The sequence below is a fragment of the Rhinopithecus roxellana genome, chromosome 3 (genome assembly GCF_007565055.1).
Source record: "Rhinopithecus roxellana isolate Shanxi Qingling chromosome 3, ASM756505v1, whole genome shotgun sequence".
In the NCBI taxonomy this organism is placed as follows: domain Eukaryota; kingdom Metazoa; phylum Chordata; class Mammalia; order Primates; family Cercopithecidae; genus Rhinopithecus; species Rhinopithecus roxellana.
In genome coordinates, this window is record NC_044551.1 from 10,420,019 (window position 1) to 10,433,863 (window position 13,845).

Sequence of the window (13,845 nt, forward strand, 5' to 3'; positions counted from 1 at the left end):
CTAAGGGTTGTAACAGCACTCAATGCTTAGCAATCACTATTCCTCGCTGGTTTCTTTTAACCCAGTACAACTTTGCAAATTAGCCCTTTTTGAAACTCTTCAGTTTCCCTCATTCGACTGCTTCACTTGTTTCTCATGGAAACCCTGACTTGGGGATTATTATTTAGTGAGCGTTTCCACAGTATTTTTGAAGAGCTAATGGGAAGTTAATTTGCCTACCCTTTATACACCTCAGTTAGATCAGCTTTTGTCTGGAAAGGAGCCTGGCAGGGCTTGGCTTTGTATCCTGTTGGGATGATCATCTCTTCAGTGTCATGACTAAGGGTTGCATCCAGTTAGTGCACTAGCAACTGAAGTTAGGAAGGCTGGGGTGGATGCTGCCAACCAGCAATCCAATTTGCCTGATGGCCAACCCTCTGACCACTGGGAGCCTGGGGCTTTCTGAATCAGACAACTTCCAGACTTCACATGTGCTGCCAAGCACAAGGTATGAAAAAGATTTCCTTTCTTTAGATTCTGCTTTTTCACTAAAGCTGCACCTTTATCCAATTAATTAGAGAAATGTTACTCAAAGCGTAGCCTGGGGACCACTGCTGGTATGCACAGCAGTGGAGCTTGCACCAGAATAAGTTCACTATGTTCCACTGACAGACGTTTGTTGTTGTTGTTGTTGTTGGTGGTGGTGGTGGTGGTGGTGGTGGTGGTAGCAAGACTTTTTTTGGTGACTTGTGGATTTACAATTTCATAAGCTTTTTTTCTTATCATAGATGAGGAACAAATATTTATCAACCTGCAACCTGGTGTTTGGGTACTTGCAGTAGCACTGAATTAGCAGACTATAAAATCAAGCCTAGGCAATAAACTAGGTCAGCATTTCCCATGTTGTGCTCCATGGAATCCTAATCTTGTGATGGCCTATTAAAAGGAGGAAATGCTTAGACAGTCACAAAGGACATGACCATGTTAATGGCTCTGATAAGTCCTGCAGTTAAAGAATGTGCTTATTTTTGTTCAGCACAGAATTTCCCATACTTGTTTGAAATAATTATGTTATGTCATGGCTATTGCCACTTGTGAAATGAGTGTTCTGTGAAACTAACACTGTTGGCAAGGAAATGCTTCAGGAAGTGCTCAGCCAGAGGATCTCTAAAGTCTCTTGGGAAGATATTTATCTTCTCAGGGCCCCTGTTTCCTTAACTATCAATTAATGTCTAACATCTGACTAGTGGTAAGCATTTTCATATGCATGTCCTCAATGAGACTCAGGGTTATCCTGTGAGAAATCATGCAGGAATGGTGCATCCCAGTCCACACAGGAGTAATTGAAGGGTCAGATTATGTGACTTACTCAAAGTCACACAACTTGTAAAAGGTGAAACTAGAATTTGACACTCAGGTCTTCAAATTTTAAAATCTATTGTTTCCTACTATACTGCATTGAATCTTTGAGCTGGAAGGACTCTTAGAGCATAATATGTCTAATCAGGAAAGTAATACTCTAGCAAAGGAATGATTCAATGTGAAATCAGTGCTGGTCATTTAACTTTTAGCTGAAGTTTAAACTTGTTTCTTTACATCATTTCGACATCTTCCTCTTGTTATGGTCAAAGGGAGTTTTCCAATGTCCTGTGTGCTCACCATCTCCGGGGATGGGTCACATCGTCATATTCTTCTTCTGAAGTGAGTAGAAGACTGCCTGCCACAAACATTGGACCTCTGCGTTTGTTCACAGAACAAGGCAATGACATTGGGGAGACAGGAGGGCACTCTACATTTATATTCTGTATTCCTCAGTCAAGAAAAAGGAGTGTGGTATTTAATAGCACTTGGCTAAAACAATTAAGTCACAGCCTATCTACTTGTGGTCAACTAAAAGAAAAGAAAGCGGGATTATTTTTGTGTTTTTAAAAACAAAGGCTAAGAAATAATCTGGTCACAATGTTCTCCATTCTGTATGTGTGTGTGTTTCTAACTAGTTTTTAAAATTCTAATGATTCATTAATTCATTTGTTCATGTATTCAGTATGCTTTTCTTGAGTACTTACTTTGGGCCAGGCAATGTGCTAGGGGTTGAGGAAACAGAATGAATAAAATTAATTTGTCACCCAAGTCAAACATGAATCATCATTGCCATCATAAACAAATATTGAGCATCTTCTGTAAAAGGGGCCAGTACTGGGCACTTCAGGGATCTATAATAAGATATAGCAAGGCAGGGTCCTTGTCCTCCAAGAGTTCGGTCTCCTTCAGGAAATAGCCATGCCCATAAAAGGCTAAGCGTCATTGTGCAATGCTGAGTGCCAGCCCAGTAGCATGAAGAATAAGAGTAATCAGCATTCCAGGGATAAGAGGTCACTCTTGGTCCAGGCAGGTGGGAGCTGTCAGAGTGGCATAATTGTGGTCAAAGCTAATAATAACTGTATTATAAACCACAGCATTGCAAGGAAGAAGGAATAATTTTTCTGAGAGAATGAAATCTTTTTGGTTTAAATCGACCTCACGGAAATAAATCTGGCACTTAAAAGAGTTTCGGCTTTCATTTATGTCATGAGGGTCCATTTGTGGGTGACTAGTTCCCGAAATAGAGAACTCGTCTCTCTAGGCTGGACTAATCTTGAATCTGAGAGATGAAAGTTCATAATTCTTTTGAAACTTAGTCAACGTTAATTGTGTTTGGCACTTTTTAGGTAAGGAAAATTATCCTACACTGGATGGTTACAATTACATTGTTATGTCTGAGAGGTTTTTCTCATGTAATTACTATGTGCTGACTCTCTAATTATAAGGAGGGCCTGAATTTTCTTCCTGTCACTGAAAATGATGTCTCTACTATATTGAAAAAATAGTGAACTTTCTTATCCTCAAGAAGGTATCAAAACTGGTAAACTATGAAGAACTTAAAAATACCATTGATGATATAGATATTGCTACAGCTTTATTTTAAAAGTTTAGGTATCATATCCTATCGGATTGGGAGAAATTTTGATAGTTTGATATAAAATTTTATGTTTATGTTGTTACATTCTAAGTAGAAAATCAGATCCATGCTTAGTATGGGTCTTAAATTTTATTTCTAAATTCTTAGAAAAATGCACAGCTAATATATGACTTACCTGACCTCAACTTCAACAAGCAAAAGAAGCTTGCAAACTTAAGGTATTTAATAAAATGCCTCCCCACCTACCTTGAATTCTCATAGAAAATACTACAGGGTTTGACTATAAACAAGAAACACTAGAGGTTTCTTCCTTCCCAATAAGGACAGTTTTTAAAAAGCTGGGAGAAATAATTTTCTTACTTATTTTTTTCTTAAAAAATCCAAGAGTTAATAAGATAGTGAAGATTTAATCTACAAAAGTATAGAAGACAAAATCCCAGGAAGGTAAGTTGAGTACACAAAGCTACTTTGACCCCAATAGCATTTTCCAAACCTGAAGAAACATGCAAAACTGAGGTGCTGTCTTGGTGGCCTAACAAAGCAAGTAGGAAAAAGTGAAAGCTTGGGTCCACCCATGGTGAGGAGGCCATTCTCTTCATAGATATTAAACTGGGTCCAAGGTCTATGCCCTCAGGGAAATGGAAAGCCTAAAGGAAACCAACTTTTGCTTGGATTTGCCGTCCAGGTTTGCATCAACTGGATGGTCCAAGGAGCCTCAATCCTTGAACTTAGACTAAGCAGATCCCTTACTGGTAACGCTCCAGGAGCAAATAAGAATGGTCTCCAGAGAAAAATTCTGTCATGAGTTCAATCACTCTCAAATTATTTTTCAAATACAACAACCGGTCTACAGGCAAATATGACCAGTTGCACAAACATGACAACATAAATGAGAACCAGCAGAAAAAAATAGACAATAGAACCAGATCATAAAGACCTAAAATATTAGAATTATAAGATACAGACTACAAAATGTGTATTTTTTTTTTTTTTTTTTTTTTAGATGGAGTCTCGCTCTGTCCCCCAAGCTGGAGTGCAGTGGCCGAATCTCAGCTCACTGCAAGCTCCGCCTCCCGGGGTCACGCCATTCTCCTGCCTCAGCCTCCCAAGTAGCTGGGGCTATAGGTGCCTGCCACCTCGCCAGGCTAGTTTTTTGTATTTTTTAGTAGAGACGGGGTTTCACCGTGTTAGCTAGGATAGTCTCGATCTCCTGACTCAGTGATCCGCCCGTCTTGGCCTCCCAAAGTGCTGGGATTACAGGCTTGAGCCACCGTGCCCGGCCAGTGTATTATGTTTAAAGAAATAAACATGTTTCCAAGGAATGAGAAACTACAAAGAGTCCAACAGCACCACCCAACTTTTGTAAAAACAAACAAAATGCCTTTAAACACTTCCTGGGTTCCTTCTTGGGTGGCTCATATCCAGTGACTAATGAACATGGGGACATCATATCCCCTTTCTCTCCTCTTCTCCATGTGGGGCACCTCTAAAGATGATTTCACCTTCAGAACTCCCTGCAGGGTTGACCGTGTCTTCCATTGAGATATCCAGCATCACTGTTCAACTGTGCCCAGTCCTACTTTCTTCTCTTCTCTTACACGTGTTCAATCCCCAAAGCACTCCTGTGTAAACTTCCTGTGTTCAAGTCTGTTATTCAGGAGACTCAGCCTGTGACACTCGGGTCTTCATTGAGTTGAGCCTCTGTACCTTATTGGGGTACAGATGTTTCTTCTTCAGACATCCTCTAATTTTAAGAACCTTATCTAAGGGACAGGAAGTCTTTGTTCTTTCTGACAATCTGGACAAGCTTCAGGACATTTCCTAGAAATCACTCTGCAAGGAGAGTTTTGGTATATGCCCTACCAAACTCATCCCACTTCTTCCCATATTTGACAATGACTTCAGAGAAACCAACAAAGTCTAGATTCTTAGGAGGGGGAAGCAAGTGATCATCCCTCTTCACAGTCGAAAACACTCAATTGATTCAAAGTATTTGCATTTTAGCTTTAAGAACCCAGGCCATTTCTCTTAATGATAGTGGGCCACTCTAATGCCAGCAGCATCTATAACGAGGTGGAAATTGTAGGAATAGCACTAAAATAGGGACATGGGGGACAAGCCGCTGACCAAGTTGCTTTAGCTAAAATCACTAAGTGACTAAGGGTCACTTACTATGAGCGTTGGTAGAGACAAAGTTTTATTCCTTCCCCACAACAATGCCCCATCCCCCAAACCACTGAAAATAGACTCTGATTAAATTAGCCTATATTCGAGGACACTAACACATTCGTATCATTTTGAGGTTAATGTAATCAAGTAGAAACGACAGCTGTGGGAAGCACTTTAATGCGGAGCCCATTTGTTCTTGTCCCCTCCAGATCAATCTAAATGCAATTTCTTGGCATTAGGTTCTTTGCTGGTTTGCAAATAAGCTTTTAGATTTTTTAATTTTAACAAACACTAAGTTTAGAAACATCTATTTTTAACAAGAAAAACAGACACTCTTAAAAACAGAGCTGGCTATTTTTTGGTTTTGGGAGTGGAGGTAGAAGAGCAGTGGGGAAGTTTTACCGACCATGGCCTGTTTTATTGGTTCCAGTATAACATAGGTGTTTTCAGTTATGAGCTACCTCATGGACTTATTTACCTTTAGATGTTTTTATTGGTTTGGGGAGCCATGGGGTTAAAGGAAAAGAGGGAACAAGTAAGTTAAAGCCTTTTAAGGAAGACAACCAGTGGTGTCATCCAGGCATCCCAGCATTAAAACTAAATAGGATTCTGTAAAGTTTCCCTGCAAATTGGTTACGTGGAACCCAGAGCCCTGGAGAAAGAGACTTGCCCAGGCTGCCAGTCAAAGGAATACATATGCATATGAATTCCCTGCAATTAATGCGAGGGGGAAAGTCTATTAGGATTGTAAATGATCTAAGTGCTTAATGCACTTTCTTGACAGATCCAAAGCAAAATTGTTTCCTCAAATTCAGGCCTCAAAGGCTGTGAGCCAGGCAGTTGTCAGTGGGTCTTGTAGTTAGTAGATACTTCTTCCTCTCCCCACACCGACCTTCCCCAGCTTCCCCACGCCGTCCTTCCCCAGCTCTAAAGCTGAGAACCTTGCCCTTTTGCGCTCTGGCCTGCTGGCAGCAGCAGCTCTGCACTTCTGCCTGGAGGGCAAGAAAAGGAGGGGCTTGAGGCTGACGGGACTCACAGAGTTGGAGGGGCGGGCCACTTTGCCCGTTTTGCTTATTTCATCAGTGACTGGTTTTTCATGAGAGAAGGAAAAATGAGAGGCAAGAGTGAAGGTAAAAAGGAAATTCTGCAGCCCTGGGAGAATGTGTCTGAGGGACATTCTGATTCCGGAGTTTACAGCTTGGGCAGGTTGGCACTGATACTCACATGATGCATGAGAACCAGGCTGATGAGTTGAAAATTAGCTTCTGTTTTGATTTTGTCCCAGAATACGAAAACATTCACTTTCCTCTTGATAGAAAGCAGAGTTGAAAAGACTTTCTAGCTGGCAATATTTATAAACTTTATGGGATCCTTACATAATGAGATGAAACAAAGTTTTATTATCTTAATAGCTGTTGCTTAGAAATGGGACTCCAAGGGCTTGGGTGTTTCTTGGCCACAAAACTTCAAAGTATAATGTAAAACTGGTTTGCACTGGATATGAGAGAAATTCACATTTTGCTTTGAGGATAAAGGGAGAAGATACACAAGAAGAGAAGAAATGCAAGGAGGAGGGAGACAGAGCATGGAGCCAAGTGGACAGAGAGGACCAGGTGCGGGTACTGGCAAGTGAAGCACGCAGTCATGGGGGTGGCTGAGGCTGTGGGAGAGGCATGGTGAGGCTGCTCTTCCACATGAAGTTCCTTGCCTTGCTGTGTCATGAGACTCCATTTCTGCTCCAGAATCATCCATTAAAGACTCTTCTGTTCATATTTTCTTTTCCGTGGAACTCAGAAAGGGGGCAGGTGTTCTGTTGTATGGTCCTCATGGTACAGCACGTAGTGTGGGACAAGCATAGGAGGAGGACCTCATGAGAAAGTGGAGACTCGTTGGACTCATGGGCTCCTGCCAGTGGTGGATTTGGGAGAGCAGGGTTGAGTTAATTTGATCCAGATCTCCAAGGGCCAGGGACTCAGGACACAACTTTTGAGTAATAAAGACGATGGGAAGTAAAATATCATTTGGTAAAATCTGTATGACGTCCCAAACAGTAGGATCCAGAATACGTGGGAACACTCTTTCTCTTCCAATGCATTTAGGCTTGCAATATCATCAGTGCTAGGCCCTGCCTGGCACAGAGTAGAAGGACACTGACCCTGCTCTCAAGTAAGAGTGGGTATGTAAATAAATGAATACAAGAAGACGAGTACACTGATACAGCAATGAGGAAAAATGCAGCGGTTGTAGAAGGCAGTTCATGCCTTATCAGGTATAAACACACTACAACATCTGACCTCAGCCTTGATGGGTCAGCCCTTCTTAGTGTGAACTTTGTTAAGAACCTGTGTCTGAAGTAGCTTTCTAGGCACTGCAACTTTCTGAGTATTTCCCTTCAGGACTGTATGTTAAAACAAACAAACCCAAACAAACAAACAAAAAAAAACACTTCTGTATTTCCATGGAAGTGATTTTTTAAGAAAAAAAAAATAATAAAAATGAGTGACTCTTGGGTTGCCGTATCAGGGCAAAAATAAACGAAATAATGCCTAGAAAGGGATTGTGAAGGCAGTGGCACCCTCTTCAAATGGCACCTGTTGCTACAGGTACAGGATTTCTTGGGGAAGAAGATTTCTTTCTGACAGGCAGGTCCACAGTGCAGTGCAGGCCATGCTGATACAACCTGGAACATCTCACCATTAAGGGATATTCCACATTAGGGAACATGCACATTTAGAGATTTTTTTTTCTTTCTATTCTTCTAACATTTATACCTTGCATACTTTTGCTTTAGAAGATATAATTGACATAATTTTTTAAATGGCTTGCTGTGTGCTATGATGACAAGACAGGATTTAGAGTCAAAAGTCCTGGATTTTTATCCCAACCTTTTAACAAACCAGTTACCTGAACTCATACAAGCCACTGCTTTCTGAAGCCTCAATTTCCTCATCTATAAAACTGGCTGCTAATAACATCTGACATTTTTACAAAAGCCTTTCTCAGGCTCAATGCTAAGTGTCGTGCAATTGACAGTCTTTAATTCAAACCTCCTAGGCCTCAGGAAAGCAGTTTGTTAGTTTATTATTTATATAATCTTCTCTGTCTTTTTGAACACTTTCTATGCTTCAGGCACTGTATCCAGTGTTTGAGTTGATTGTCTTCTTTCTTTTCACCACCACTCTATGAATTTGGCACTATCATGACCCCATTTTACAACCAGGGACACTGGGTCTGAGAGGTCAAACAGCTGGCCGTGATCACCCAGCTGGGATCCTGGCCTGACCCAGAGCCCACACCTCAGAGCCCCCTCCAGGAAGCAGTCACCTAGTTCTGTATCTGTCTTGAGTTTCTGTCTAAAGCTGTCCTTACCCCTCCTCCTTTGCCTGGAAAGACAGAAGTTGCCCGGCGCCATTCAACCACTTACATTTACTATAACTATGTCACCAGCATCTCTACTTCATGAAACCTCTGAGTGGTATCATCTTGGGCCCTCAGTGCATAGATTTGCTACAGAGCCCCCGAGCACCCTTCAGTGTTTGGAGAGCTCCGTGTGATGAATGGTACCATTGGTCTTTGTGTACTTGACGCTGGAGCCCCTGATGTTGATTAGACCAGGGCTGATGAGCTGCTTGGCTCCTGCCCAGCTGGCAGGCACTATCCCCCACTTCTCACATCTAATTGGAGCCTGCAGCAACACAGCCCAGGCTCTCCAAGACCACTCGCTGCCAAATGATGAAAAATCCTCCGACCTGCTTCCTGATTGTTTTCAAATTAAAAGGTACTTTAGGGACAACTGAAATTCCCCCAAGTGCTTGTCTGAGTGATTTTGGCAGCTTCTCCCAAAGTGCTCTGGCTCCCAGCACAACCACCCGGTCTCAGACTCTCCACCTAATGCAGGGCCCAGACCCTGTCTGTTTTCTGAGCTCAGGCCCTAAGCACTATGCCAGCTCCTTGCCTGCTGGGGGCTTCCTCCTGCCCCAGCGGAACTGATACCTTTGCCCCACATTGATATGTGGAAAGAAGAGCAAGGGACGGGCCCTGGGATCTGCTCTAGGCTTCTGGGGGAGCAGCTTCTAGTACCACAGCTGAGGAGCAAACCCATCAGCACTGGGCATGGGATGCTTGGGGGCCTGCGCTTAGTCCTATCTGTCAGGGAGGACCCTCACTGATTGAGGGATGCACAGAATCGTTAGTTTTCCTCCTCACCTTCAAGGATCAGATCCACAGAGAGTTAGAGCTGAAAGAGGCACAGAAGAGCTTGCTTTTCTCACTCAACCATATGTTTTGAGATTTATATCTGTAGATACATGCATCTCTTTATCAATTTTAACTACTGTAGATGTGTCCATTGTGAATATGCGGCGTTTATTTATTTATTCTTCTGTTGATGTACATTTATTTTCATTTTTTTACGATTAGAATATACCACAAATGAACTTTCTCATTAATGTATCTTTATATGTGTATGGGAGTCTTTGAGGGGTAGATAAATAGAATGAAATTTCTGGGTCTAAGAGTAGGCACATCTTTATTTTTCTGTGTTGTCAAATTCTTCTCCAAATTGATTGAACCAATTTGGACCATCTCCCACATTGTGTAAGAGTTACCATTTCATACTCATTAGATTGACAAAAGTGGAAAAGTCTAACATTCCCTAGTATTGGAAATATTGTGGGGAAATGGGAGCTCATGGCTGTTTTAATTTACATTTTCCTACTCTTAGTTGATTTCACATTCTGGTTTCTTTGTGTGTGTGTGTGTATGTGTTGCTGGTTTATATCCATTGCCTATTTTTCTATTGAATATTTTGACTTTTTATCCTACTGATTTATAGAAAGTCTTTTTATGTGTTGGATACTTTTCCTTAGATGATTACACGAAGATCAGTTATCTTCCGCCAGTCAGTGGCTGGTTTTTCACTTAGATTACATTAAATTTTAAAACTTAAAACAACAAAAACACAGTTAAATAATCTTTTGCTTTGCAGGTGCTGCTTTTGTGACTTATGGAAAAAATCCCTCTCTATTTTGAGATCATATTCTTCTTTTTTTATATACAATTGTAATCTGATCCGGGCTGCAAAACGAAGTATAGCAGTTTAAATAGCAGGAAGTAGTCAACAACTCATTAAAAGCAAACAGAAAACACGGAAATGTGCATCAGAAAGTCCCACCAGTTTCTTCCAAGTGTTTAACCTTGAGAAGATCACTGAACTCTGTAAAGCAGGCAATATGTTTCCCTGTGTTTCTCACTGGTTAGTTGGGAAGCCCTGAACATATATCATGTAGGGTTGCTATTCATGTGGCCTGCCCTCAGCTGCTATTGTAGTCTTGTCCTCTGGGATTTTCTGGACTTGTAATACCTCAAGCTGCAGTTAAAACACCATCCTCCACACCCTAAGCCAGAATGCCTGGTGCTCATCTGGCTGACTCAGCTGAGACATGGCAAAAAACTCTCAAAACTTTGATTCTGAGCCGGCTTCTTTCATTCAAGTAAGGGCCAGTTTACAGAGCCCCTCCTAGGGAGATGGTGCTTGGAGTACGGAGGTAGAAAAGGGTTGATACGGTTTGGCTCTCTGTCTCTACCCACATCTCATCTCCTGTTAGGGAGGTGCCTGGTGGGAGGTGATTGGATCATGGGTGCAGTTTCCCCCATGCTGTTCTCACGATAGTGAGTGAGTTCTCACAAGATCTGATGGCTTTAAAGTGTAGCACTTCCCCCCTCACTATTTCTGTCTCCTGCCACCATGTAAGATGTGCCTTGCTTCCCATCACCTTTGTAAGTTTCCTGAGGTCTCCCCAGCCACACAGAACTATGAGTCAATTAAACCTCTTTCGTTTGTGACTTAGCCAGTCTCAGGTAGCTCTTTGTAGCAGTGTGAAAATGGACTAATATAGGGGTCCACAATGAAGTCCTGGGTTCCTCAGAAGGAGGAGTGGGGAGAAATGAAATCTTAGTCCTCACTGTCTCCCTCAGCCACATTCCTGTAGGTTTTCTGGAGTAATTGATCAAGACTAAGTCTAGGAAAATTGGAGATAGAAGAGATGAAATTTGTTTTGAACTGAACTTCAGCTTTTGCTATTCTGCAACTCTTAGCCCCTTTTTTGGTGCTCTTTCTCTTTCTCCGGTGTCATGCTCATAGCAGTCCCACCCCCACCACCAATCTCTCCTATTCTGCCTACCAAAACTTGCACCTGGAATAGCATCTGGCCTAAAAGGCCTCAGTAAATGTGGCCATTACTAGTAAAGAATAAAGGGGTGGCATCCTTTTGTAATGTACTTTACATGTAGGTACTATGATCATCACCCCCATTTTATAGATGAAGAAAATGAAGAAAGAGAGGATACATTACCAGCCTAGTTCATGGAAATATTAATTAAAGAAGCAGATTCACATTAAGGTGGAGCCCACACTCTAAACAACTCTGGCTTCTCAGGCCATGTTGACCTGCAGGTGCCTAGTTCCCTCCTAGGGAAATGGGTGAGTTATCCTTAGTGGAGTCCCCTCTTGGGGTGTGTGTGTGTGTGTGTGTGTGTGTGTGTGTGTGTGTGTGTGTTGTGTATATTCAAACAGAGGAACAGGGATGAAGGGAAATCAGAGAGCAGTGAGAACAGAATTTGAGAATGTTGGCTCTGTAAGGATCAGCTTTGAAAAAGAATTTTAAAAAATAATGGGAAAAGAAAGGCCTTATCTTATTTAAAAGGCATTCTTTAAAAATCACCATAACCCACAATAACAACAGATAAGGAGAAGGCAGTAAATACTGATGGATTTCAGAAAAATTTGGGAAAATGTTTAGGAACAGGGAGTCCATACTCATGCCCCTACTGAATCTACCCACATTCATATGGACCAGAAGACAGATGGAAGAGCAAGCTCCTCCTGCCCTGGGTCCAGTGGTTCAGATTGTAGTCACTGGTTCTAGAAGCCTTAGGAACTCCTAGAAGTTAGGAACTCCTAAAGGAGAAGGAGCCGAAGTCCATTCCCAGCTGAGTGATTCCAGGCTCTGGAAGGTGGGAAGTTTGAGGGGAAAGAGGAGCCTCACCAGCTCTTAAATCTATCCCGAGACTCTAATTCTTGCCTTTCCCATGTAAATACCCATAACAGAGAACATCACAACATGGAAGAGAGAAAACATCCACCTCACCCTAGAGAGAGCTTGATTTAGAGATCATAAAACAATTGTGTGTGTGTGTGTTTTTAACACCACTATAGTTGAATTCTGACTCATTTTATAATGTGGGGTGTTCATTCAATATTTTAAAGTTTAAAAACCAGTGAGAGGGGCTTCAAGTTTTCAGCCCAGCACATAAGGAGCTTAGAATTCATCACTCCATCCTAACAATAAGCAAAAAGCTGAACTAGCTGAAAAATTAGCATCTCTTCTTAGGTCTGCCAAAGAAGTGAGGTCACAAGGAAAACCACTGTCCCCAAAATTAAAGAGACAGACAACCACATCTACAGAGAATCACAACTTACTGTGGCAGAAATCCAGAAGTAGAAACGTCTATAGGAATCAGTTCTGTGTAGAGAAACCTGAACTGTAATTGATAAATTGCTGTAGACTAGATGTGAACAAGTGTGAAGAATAAAACTCCAGGAGGACCTAGTCGTGAGGGAGGTGGCACACTTTCATGGGTTTTACCTCCAGGAACTCTACCAAGTTCTCACCATAAGTATCAGAGAAAAATCCTCTTGGGTTTCTGGTCAGGGAAGGGGAAAGAGTACCATCTTAACATATACCAGAGCATTTTGTTCTTCTTAACAAGGCCTGTGCCCAGGAGAAGCTATTGTACTAGAGTCTCACTTGCTGTGGTTTTATAACAGCCTAAACCTACTGGAAAAAGGAAAATAACTCAGCTGTAGCCAGCTCTAGCCTTCCACCTGGGTAAAGGGAAATATACAACTACAGTTCTTTCTAGCCTTTCACATGCGGTGAGGTAATTACCCAATTCCAGCTCACTCTAGCCTTCCAGGTGGAGGAAGAAAAATACCCAACTTCAGTTCTTCCTAGTCTTTCATATGGGGGAAAATAATTACTCAACTCTAACCCACTCTTCCCCACTCGGAGAGTGAAGAGAGAGAGAGAGAGAGAGAAACTAAGAAACACTGGCAAAATTCACAGCCCAGGGTCACAGACTCACCAAAAGACTGAGACCTAATCACAGGGCTGTAGAATACCTCCCCTCCCCTCACACCTTACCACACTACATTGCTAAAGACCTACTTACCATAGTTTCCTTTGCCGAGCACATTGTGTCCCTTTTTCAAGAAAAAATTATAAGGCATACTAAAAGCCAAAATACACAGCTTGAAAAGACTAAATAAGCAATGAAACGAGTGTCAGATATGGCAAGAATGTTGAAATTATCAGATTCAAAATTTCTTAAACCTATGATTAATATGCTAAGAGCTTTCATGTAAAAACTAGACAACATGCAAGGACAAGTGGACGATGTATGCAAAGGGATGGAAATTCTAAGAAAAAACAAAAAAAAGTTCTAGAGAAAAAAACATTGCACAAGGAATGAAGAATGCCTTTGATGGATTCATTAGTGGACTGAACACAGCTGAGGAAAAAAATCTTTAAGCTTGAGGATATGACAATAGAAATTTCTAAAACTAACCGAAAAGCAGGGATTAAAAAAGAAAGGCGGGGGGCGGGGGGGGGGGGGGGAACTTAACAAAATATCCAAGAACTGTGGGGACAACTACAAAAGGAGTTATTTATGTTTAT

General features: G+C 41.7%; 1 long non-coding RNA gene across 1 annotated transcript in view; it reads left to right on the top strand.

Annotated features, from left to right (window-relative positions):
* Positions 1-261: 261 nt before the first annotated feature.
* The window catches only part of LOC115896532, a 47,701-nt gene continuing 34,117 nt past the window's right edge, over positions 262-13,845 (top strand). The window contains exon 1 of the long non-coding RNA XR_004056440.1: positions 262-487. This is a non-coding gene — a long non-coding RNA (uncharacterized LOC115896532). The remainder of the gene's footprint in view (positions 488-13,845) is intronic.